We start from the raw sequence: 7,823 nt of genomic DNA on the forward strand, positions 1-7,823 counted from the left end.
TATATATATATATATATATATATATATATATATATGCTTGACGTTTTTCTCAGAAAACGTATTTAAAGGAAATGTGATTTAAATGCCATGTCATATATGCCTCATATTTTAGTATATGCATTGTCTTAATTATGCATATTGTTGCAAGGTGTTGTGGAGGCCCAGGTAAGCTACAGGCAAGGAAGAAAATATCGGTAATATCGGAAATATCGGTAGTTCGAAAACACGGAAATATCGGGATAATATCGATATCGATAAAAATTACATGGAAACCGCGGAAATTGTAAGAAAAACTTGGAAATTTTTAATGAAACTTTGCAGGATGTTTATTTAGTCAATTATCTATTAGTTTATCACAAAAAATTGGAAGAAAATGCATTGCATGATGGATTTAACTGATTTAAGTTGATTATATAGCGAGCTGACAAACATTGTGAGTGTAGAAAATATGTAGTAATTAATGAAAGAAGTTTAAACACACCATAATCATTTATATATAATTAATTAGTACAATATTGGGAGGTTTTATTTAGGATATTAAAAAAAAAAAAAGGAAGTGAATAAAATGATGAAGAATAATGTGCCGAATTTGACACTTTAAATTTCTTACACATAAGCATGCGTCTAGGCGTTGAAGTTCCAAATTATAGTATATCAATTAACGATTGAAAATCAATACGTTGAATAAGACTAAACTTTAATTTGGATGCCGATTATGTTTTTTCAAGTTTATATAAAGTAAAAGAATTGAATTTTAGAAGCCAGGAGTGTGTCAATTGTTTTATAATTCGTCCGAATACATATAACAGGTTGCTACTCAACGTAATTTGAAAGTATATCTAGTGCAAGGACTTGTCTTTTTTTGTTGATAAGCAAAGGGTTTGTAGCTTTTTTTGCTAAGCAGTAGAACACATTATGTTTGTTTAATCTTTAGCATTTAATCGTTGTCCACAAATATAGGATAGAAGGCCCCAAATTAGATATGGCTCTTAAGTCTTACCTAGTTGGAGTCACAAGTTTACATGTACTAGCCCTCGCAAGTCGCGGCAAAACGTTTTGGTTTCTGTAATCCCACCATTGGCGGAGCTAGAATTTTTGGTGAGGAGGGGCCTCTCATAAAGGGTTTTTTTTTTTTTTTAATTTTTTTAAGCGGATGGTATTTACAAGGCTAATATATATCTCAAAATCAAATATTCAAAACAACATATGCACATATAATATTACATACACACAAAAATTATAATTGTTCTTGACGAGTTTTTATATTTTAAAATCGTTTTATTATAATCCCGTTGCCTATACTATTATGTAGAATAGAGAAATAAAAACTTTACGAACCATAACTCTCATGTAATATGTAGAATAGAGAAGAAACGATAGAGAAACAAAGAAATTTAAAACTTATTTGTTGAATAGATTTCGAATTTAGGATTATAAAATGTATGAGATTTCAAAAAGAAAAGGGGATTTTTATTTTAATTTTCATAATTAAAATTGAATGTTTTCTATTCAAAGAAAGGCGAAATATTGCTTTGATTTTAAATGCTATTAATTTGTGTTAAGGAGATAGCTAGATAAAATATTAAAGCTAATTGGGAGATGGGTTTATGCTTGAAACTTGGAAAGCAGGACTTGAAGCAATAGAAAGATGCATAATTCCCATATATATATATATATATATATATATATATATATATTTGTTTTAGAAAGCAAGCAATAGAAAGATGCATAATTCCCTAATATATATATTTGTTTTAGAAAGCCATGACCTTTACTCCCTCCGCCAGTGAATCCCATTCCCAAGCTCTGTAGTCCCACATCGCCCACGCAAGGGCAGTGAGCAAGCAAACAGGCTTATAAAAGCCACATTCCAAAGCTCTGTAGTCCCACAGTCCCACATTGCCCACGCAAGGGCAGTGAAGGGCAGTGAGCAAGCAAACAGGCTTATAAAAGCCACATTCCCAAGCTCTGTAGTCCCACATCGCCCACGCAAGGGCAGTGAGCAAGCACACATGCCTATAAAAGCCACATTCCCAAGCTGAGGAAAGCATGCCTTGCTCGGCCCTTTTGGCTAAGATCAAGTGTAGTTATCTGTTGAGGCATCTGAGCGTTTTTAAATATTTTTGGGTTTTGATCTCGCGATATTATGGAAAATATCGCGATAGTTTCGGAAATATCATGATAATATCGATAATATCGCGATATTTAAACGAAAACCAATTGGATACCTCTTATAATATCGTTACCGTGAAAAACCGATAATATCGGCGAAATATCGTCGATATTATCGGCATTTTCTTCCATGGCTACAGGTAAGTATATTATGCTGATAATGGTTATGAGATATGATGATGATGTTGAGATGTATATTAGAGCTCATAATCTGCACCCTGGTGTTAGTGCTCCCGCCCAGAGTTAGGGGCATAGTCCTTCACATGATGTTCACCTATCGCACCACACGCTCATCTTGGATCCAAGTTAGGTGCACAGTTATATCGTATAAACCACTTTGAGTGGATCCAACTCGTAGGTGACCTGCGATTTATCGTACAGTCTTCACGTAATTGTAGCACTAGAGCGTATTATTATTTTACACCCAGTCTTGTCGGTCAGACCACGTGAGGTGGTTCCAACTCGTGTGCATATATGTATATACATGATGATTTATTTGATGAGATATGTGACGTATATACATGATGATTTATATGATGAGATATGTGATTGAGATGAGCTTTAGATTCTGCCATGTAGATCACGTCAGGTGACTTCGGCTAGTAGATGGTTATTGTGAATTGCATCACCTGGCTTACTTTTGGTATTTTTATGTTATTGGGCATGGTATACGCATGGTGTGTATATATATATAGACACAAATATGAATCTTGATTTATTGAGCATGATTTAAGATATATACATATGTATGTATTCTATTTTCTGGGAAAATATTTATATACTTGTTTTACGGCGAGATGTTTGTATATTCAAAGGAAAATAAGGTTTTCATGTAATTTTGTTTTTACTGACCTACTTAACTTTGTTTTTTGCCCCTCTAGGTTTTAGGTAGCAGAGTTTGGTGGCCACGAGGAATCCAACGGTGTTCTGACAGAATCCGAAAAAGTAAGATTCACCTTCGGGTGTTGTATCTTAGTAATTGTCCTACTTGACTGCAACTAGACTTTCTTATTGCTCTGAAGGTGTATTTATACACTTAGACTCTCACTAGCATCCTTTCTTAACTAGGATTGCTAGTTGCTTGGTTTTAAATTGTTCGTATTTCCTTACTCTGTATCGCTTCCGCTTTGCGCACAAGGCTATGTCACGCTTACGTGATAGCCAACACGTCTCGACTTCGGTCGGGGTGTGTCAGGGTCGTCTCTGACATTTTGTGGGTCCTGTACGAATTAAAAAAAAATGCCCTCCTTATTTAAAAACAAAATAATATTTTTGGACAATATATTCTTAGAAAGTAACTTAATGAAATCAACATCTCACTTTTACGAATTGAGTAACGTCCAATTGCCATGAATCATGATTTAGGGTTCATTCATGAATAATGTCCAAAATGAATGGAAGAAGATGGCGTTAAGCAGTGTAAGGTGACGACTGTCGCCATTCCAGTAGTGGTTCAGGCACGGCGGGAGCAACTTGCACATGAAACCTGTGTGTAACTTGCACGAACGATTATGATTGGTTATTCGCATTCATGATTGTGAGATCCTTTTTAGATTTCTCATGTGTTTTACTCCACTCGAATAGGTTTTTGGTAAGTCGTTGCATTCTCCTTCTTTTGCAAATCATGAAGTTTTACCACAGTTGTGGAAAATGATAATGCATATACATCCTGATGCTGGTTTATCTTCACCAACTCTCATTTTACAAATCATGACGTTTTACCGCAAGGACATCTCATTCTCTAACATAAGTCAATTAAATAGTTCTCATTTCCTCACCAACTTAAGGTTAACCTTCCTCATTGATCTCTCCTAAAAAGTACAAAAATGTTGATTGATAAAATTCTAATAGTAATAAACATTTAATGAGTTCACATAAATTACTTCTTCTTTTTTTCTTTGGGCTAGGCTGGGTGGGCTAAATGCTGCTGAGAATGAGTCTCACATTGATGGGAGGATGAACCTTGCATAGGTTTATAAGAGGTTGGGCAACCCCTCATATTGCCAATTGGTTTTATGGTGGAACCTCAACTTTCTTTACTAGGTTGCACAGATACTCCAAAACACTCCAACAAGGTTCTTTTCTCTTCGTTTGTGAGAGCCTCTATCTCAGTTTGTGAGAGTCCTTCTCACCTTTGTGTGAGTGCACCCAGTCTTTGAAGATTCACGTCATCGCCGGCTCTAGCTGTGGCTAGGGTCGGTGGCAGTCCCATGGCTCTTATCTATTTTTTTCTTTTCCTTTTCTTCTTGTTGTTTGCTTGCTTATCTTCCATGTTGCCATCCAGTTCTTTTCCTCTTACCATCATCACTATGCGGGTTTTCTTTTTGATTTTACCATCTTTAACCCCATTTCCACATAACCCATTTCATCCACATCCATCTCTATCATTTTCATTAATGGGTTCAATCATCTTCCCAACCATCTACAATTTTGATCGATTGTCGTCTATTTTCTTCACGATTTGTCGTGAAATCTTGGGAGGGTGTGTAGAGCTTTAGCTCTGACGTTCGTTCTACCACTTTGGGTAGCCATTGTTGGTCTTTCCACATGTTCGCCCTCGTTGGCAATGTTAGCTGTGAGATTTGTCTTCCCGCGGTCTTCCTTTAGCTACAAAGACTTTAGCTTCTTTAATATGTGGTGGCGATTGTTGTTGGGGTGGTCTCGGAAGGATGCTGCAACCTTGCTCTTAATCGGATTTGGGGTTTGTATTGGTGTGATTGCAAGCAATCGAAGAGGGCAACTGATCGGGTTGCTCATGACATGGAGTGAGAAGTATACAACGACAACAATGGCTACAAGGACTGTAGCTCTGTTAAGGTTTTTCTGTTTGCATTTTTCTGTATGCGGGGCTCCAAAACTATTTTTGGGCCCTTTTGTGTTTTATAGTCCATCTTCTTTCTGTACTTATCTTCTATTTGGACCTTTTGTTTGTAATTATTGTTGTTGGTAATAAATTTATCCTTTGTCAAAAAAAAGAAAAGAAAAAAAAAACACTCCAACAAGCCGACACACCTCGAACACAAGTTAGACATGGTCTACGACTAGGGCACAGTCAAGATACGATTTAGGCATGGTCAAGACACAACTTGGACACAGTTAAGACATAGCTTGGACATAGTCAAGACACGGCATGGGCCGTTTTGTAATTTAAAAAAAAACATTTTGGGGCATTTTTGGAAATATCGAAACTAAAACCTTAAAGAGCCACATACGCAACCTAACTTCAGTCCTTTCTCTCTAATCTATGCCTCCCTCTTCGGTTCCTTAACTACTTGGTTCCACATTCTATGTACATCATCATCTAGCGACTAGTTGATTGGGCATTGCAATAGAGCAGTACATGACTCCTCCTGGACTCCAAAATTTATAGATAATAGATGTTGCTTAATTTGATTGGGTGCGCATAATTTGAATTTGTTGCTTAATTTTGTTTAGGAAAAATGAGTAGTACTTTGTTATATTATGAATTCGAAGCTTTGTTTTTAATATATGTAATATTTTTATATTTTAATTGCAGTGTCCTAGCTGTGTCACATTTCTTTATTTATAATTTGAGATTTGTCACGTCACCGTATTCGTGTCTGTGTCTGTGCAACATAAGCTAGATGAGATAACTGCACCCAGGTTATTTTTTGGGCTTATACTTTGAGAGGATTCGGGGCTACCTTAACCACACCCCGTATTTGTAATAATGCGTTGGGTTATCTATTTGGGAAAAATAGAGGGCACAAAAGCTAAAATAAGAGGTGGGAAATAGAAATTAGATGGAGGAAGAGATGAGTGGAGGAGGTGACTGAAATAGGAGGCTAGATTTACACCAAAAATGAAAGAAGAGAAAATTGAAGATGGATGGGAAAGGAACCACCACATAGGGTGGAAAATCCATCACTACTACGGATGGAAGAGCCATAAAAAAAAAAAGATGGAACAAAGAATAAATAATAGGTGCCGCCCTACGGGGCGAAAAAGAAACCAGAGTAACTTGTAGCGCTTTTTGAAAGGAGAGCTTTTTCATTTTGCATTGTAGCCTATGGCATGAGGAGCCAAAACTCTTTACCATTGCCCACCTTCGAGTAGGCCCTTAGGCTTCCATGTATGCAAAATTAGACTAACGGATTATGAGGATCTGCAAACTTCACCATTTTGAGCCCTTCACAAGCCTAAAAAGGCAATAGCCAATTCAAAAAAGAGACGATATTTAACAAGCTCCACTTCCTATTGGACTCACTCAGTTAGAAAGCCCAATAGAAAGGCAAACCAATATTTAACAATCTTTAAAATAATAAGAAAATTATAGACTTGGTGTACTTAAGTTAGTTAGAGCAACGTGTTTCAGTATTTGCACTCAGGTTTGAACCTCTCTCTACGTAGTTTTGATTAATATAGTGTAATTATTCTATCGTTTTTAAAAATAAAAAAATGATAATAAATCATCTGAAACATTTCTAAATTCTTAAAAGAGAACAACTCAAACCAAGCCAATCTCACAAGCTTGTTAATTTTTTACGTTAAAACTACAAAGTCAATGGCACTCCAATATTACTATCATAAAAAAGAAAAATACAATATATCAAGATGAACGTGAAGCCAAACTTGTGCAAAATGTGAACCACAAGAAGGAATGCTTAAACTTAGCACCAAGAATCGTAGTTAACAAACATATTACCGGGGTTGTTCTCAGATACCAGTTTTTGAAGAAGAAAAATATTAAGGAGACCATCTTTTTAGATCACATTTTATAAACTACATAATGTGACGACAAAGTAAGATTTCATGATTTAAAATTAAAAAAGAAATAACCGACAACAATCATATCATGTGACTTAAAAAGGCAATCTCTCGAGCATTACCGTTTAAAGAATTATCTCTACTTTGGCTACAATATCTATCATGATGAACTCCCAAGATACTAGAAATTTGGCTATCATAATTAATGAACGTCCTGTTGGTTTACATCAACCCCAAAATAACTTATATGTTCATCTATCTATAATAAACACATTATATGTAGTAGACTTCCTTTTTATCTAAATTATCTAGCTAATAATTCTAAGATATTTACATAGTGGGAAACGAACAAAGGTTTAGAACTTTCAACTCGAGTTTGAACTTTCACGGATTCACTCGTTGAAGGCACCAACTCTGCTTTGGTATATTGTTTCACCCTGAGGCCAAAATTAAGTACATTGTCGCATCTTGTATTGCCACTGCATGGGAAGAGAGATTAGTCTACCCAATAGGTTGTAGAATACCTCCTAATTTAAAAAAAAAAAAACGGATATAACCAAAATCGACATAGACATTTCAATGTCAGAATTAACACTCCACAAACACAAACAAACATCTCTACAATGAAGATACCTTAATATTTGTCCATGTTATTTACCAGAATTATGCATATAACAACTCACCGAACCAACATCATCATGAGAAATATATGGTCTAGAGCATAGTATTGCATACATTAAACACCAACCAAATTAGCATATGACATATTTTCCATATGCGGCCCCTCTTCACTAGTTTTAGGATATAATAAAGAACTAAATTTAAAATGATGAGCTAAAGAGGTACTTACCAATTTGGTTGAATCATTAACTGTTAATTTCAACAGCAATTTTACAGGTATTGCTTATGATGAGTAAAGGACA

This window comes from Malus sylvestris, chromosome 3 (assembly GCF_916048215.2).
Source record: "Malus sylvestris chromosome 3, drMalSylv7.2, whole genome shotgun sequence".
Taxonomy (NCBI): Eukaryota; Viridiplantae; Streptophyta; class Magnoliopsida; order Rosales; family Rosaceae; genus Malus; species Malus sylvestris.